Raw genomic sequence first — 3,400 nt, 5'->3', positions numbered from 1 at the left:
CCAGAAATGTGACCATGCCCCATATTGGTGTTGAGTCAGAGTTTGGCCCTGGGGTTTTATTGGTATTTCCAGGGATCCGAGAAATCCGTTCCCCACAGAAAAACTGGATGAACATGGAATTTGCATATTTTTACAGAGACACTTCAGTTTTTACCCCATTTGCTGAAAAAAAAAACAATGCAAGTAGAACCCATTTTATCAAGCTCATTATCTGTTTTTTCCCATATTAACTGACCACCAGCCGCCAGGGCTCGACAGCACTGGGGCTCTGGGTGTCAAGCTGGAGGCCAGCCTGGGTGGGCTGCAGCCAGAGCCCTGCCCCCTGTCACCCCCGGTAGCTGGTGGTTTGGTTAATCAGAGAGCCACATAATGGAACTCAGCTCAATGGGTTTCTAACTGTAATAGCAATAAAACATTGTGCTCAATCTGATTCTATCTAATATATTGTGCTGGGGGCAACTAAAGTTCAGCATTTGCTTTATTGTGGAAAACAAATGTGGATTTTTGTTTTTTTTTATCCGAACATTTTAGGTTTTTGGCAATAGAAACCGGACCCTGGTGATTTCCCATCCAATTATTTGTCAGGCCCAACCTACTTAGAGTTTGATACTGAAAAGACACAAAACAAGCTGGAATGGCTGCAGGCAAAATCCACCAACATCTCATTTAAAAAAATATCTCATATTAACGATGTGAATACTTCTGTTGTCACATTGATCAATTGGTTCTTTAATGGTGCCAACACTTAAATTCTTTATAACTGTGCCACTCTCTGCCGTGACTTTATAGGACAGGCTTAGATCTCCTCATATTTTGGACAAACATTTTCATACTCAGTGGATATTCCCAAGAGGGCAATAAAATCCACTCGAAGCTTCCTTAATTCTTTAAAATTTGTTCCATCTTTTTATGACTGCATTTTTGTATATGTTTACTGGATCGTTCTCCCTCTGCCTAATTAGTGTGAATATCAGCAAGTCTGAACAGTGTCAGACAAGGAGGGGGCCTGTTTCTCCTCTCACCAACATTTTTGACTGGTGCAACTCCACTGCTTCGTAGAGTTGCTTCTGGTTTACATCAGTGGATAGAGATGAAACTAGTAGCCGAAGTGAGATACACAACTGTATGACCACTGATATATGTTCTTATCATATTACCTCAGGCAATCTGAGGCAGGAAAGGTATGAGAGAAAGGAGGTTGACACTGTACAGGCAGATTGTCCCCCTGTCCATCGAGATCTTGGGTCACAATAATAATGCGACCACATGGGACACACACCAGAATACTCCCAAGTGATGAGGGTGAGATAAGACTGATATAGGATCGAGTATGGTTATACGTAAAGCTGTCAGAAAGATTCGTCTGCTGATATCTCTAATCGAATCGCTCCTACAGAGGTCAGTGAATTTCAACAAAGGCCTGACAGAGCTGGTAGGTTTCCACCAGAAACCTTCCTAGTGTCCTGCAGCCAACACACCGGCATCCGCTGGTGTTTGACGGGGAGCTTGAGAGCCTGGAATCTGGGATACTGGGTCCCAGGCTTGTATCTCATCACAGACAGACGCTTCGTGGGTTCGAGGGTATGCAGCTCCAAGACCTCAGCCAGTGGAGTTCTCTGAGCACGTCCTGCATAGTAAAGACCTTTCTTGGTTAGTGCATGTGGACTAGTCCAGGATCTCAGCCTAGATTATTGTTTCACAAGGGCGTATGAGGGCTAAAATTACCATGTATTGTTTGAGCTCGGGCTGGAGTCCAAGCTCTGGGAGCAAACCTCCACACTTGCAGATTCCACAGTTTGAATCTCCAACCAAGCCCATGACCTAATCCAGCAATTTTCAGCCCCAGAACCCCACAGGGGCTGAATGAGGCTCGCATGCAAGGTCCAAAGATTTTTATCCCTATATAGACGTAATCTAGCTCGGATCAGGTTGAGACTCCTAGCTTCAGGTGCGCTGGTCGGGGAACAGCCAGTTTGGACATGTTCTGGAGTGGCAGGAGCTCCCTAGGCTTTCTCCCTTTGTGGAGAATGTTAATAGTTTTGCCTTTGTTCAAATCAAAATGAAACCAGACTCCAAAACATAAAAGCAACTGCAAAAATGGAATGACCGTTCTCTGCATGGCTCGTTTGACAGCCAGATTTTACCAACAGAAGTATGTGCAATGGAAGCACCTTCTGCCCTTGTTGGTTTGTGGAAAGAATGCCAGATCTCAGCTGGTTAAATCCGCAGAGTCCCATTGATGTCATTTTTTAGACTCACTAGAACTCTGGCTTCCTGCGCCTGAAGATGCCTTTGGACAACATGCTGTAATGACAGGCGCACATAAGAATTTGTTTGTCCATGCACTAGGGTTATGTTTACTTGCCATGGAGGCATGACCTGCGGCGATGTGAAGACGTACCGAACACAACACTACTGCCACTCGCCTTATCATATCCTTTACTACGTTTTTTCGACTAGGGACTTAGTACTTCAACCACTTCCCATCCCGTACAGCATTAGTCCAGCTGCACAGCTTTGTCTAGGTAGACCAACAGCATCGTTGGACCGCATACCATTCCAGTAGTTAGCTGCCCGGCCAGCCCACATGAGTAAGCACCCAGTGTCCCGGGCTGGTTTGTAAAACTGCATTGAACCCATCCTCACTGCTCCAGTCCGCCAGCTGCTAAGATTCAAAGCCATGTGGCTAACGTGTACTATGCTGCAATCCTCTTTTGACTGCAGTATCAGACAGACCCATAGTTTAGGCCAAGCTGTTTAATATTTTTCTGCTTGCTGCCCATTGGGATCCCCCAACATGCTGTTAGTTAGAAGCGGTTTGGAATGGGAATTTTCTGTTGCATAAGATGAAAACATCATTTAAAATTTTCCAAGCACAATGAAATCCCCAAAGATCTTGACATAGCGCCTATCTAAACCTTTGTTCTGATACTGTTGAAGGTTTGTTTGAGTGATCAAAAGTTTCATTTTGACTTTTTGTTTTGGTTTATTTTGTTTTTGACTTTTATAATTAGTATAGGGTGACTCAGACAGCAAGTTTGAAAAAACAGGACAGGGAAGGGGTAATAGGAGCTATAATAAGAAAAAGCCCCAAATATTGGACACTGTCCTTAATAAAATTGGAACATCTGTCACTCTAATATTAGTAAATATTGCATATTCTTACTATGTGTGTGTGTGTCTGTCTGTGTATATCCACACACACCCTGTATTCTACAAAATTATTCTATCGTTTCGTAAATCAAGAGAGTCAAACAATCTTTCATTCACATTGCCACGTTCCTGTGAAAATCTGTTTGATTGATACAACTGCTTTTTGGACAGAAAACTGTTCTGTCAAATCTATCAACCAGCTGAAGTGTTGTTTTTAACTCACGTCTTCTTTTGACATAATAGTTGG

The sequence above is a fragment of the Chelonoidis abingdonii genome, chromosome 1 (genome assembly GCF_003597395.2).
Source record: "Chelonoidis abingdonii isolate Lonesome George chromosome 1, CheloAbing_2.0, whole genome shotgun sequence".
NCBI classification, from domain to species: Eukaryota; Metazoa; Chordata; order Testudines; family Testudinidae; genus Chelonoidis; species Chelonoidis abingdonii.
This window is presented reverse-complemented; position numbering follows the sequence as displayed.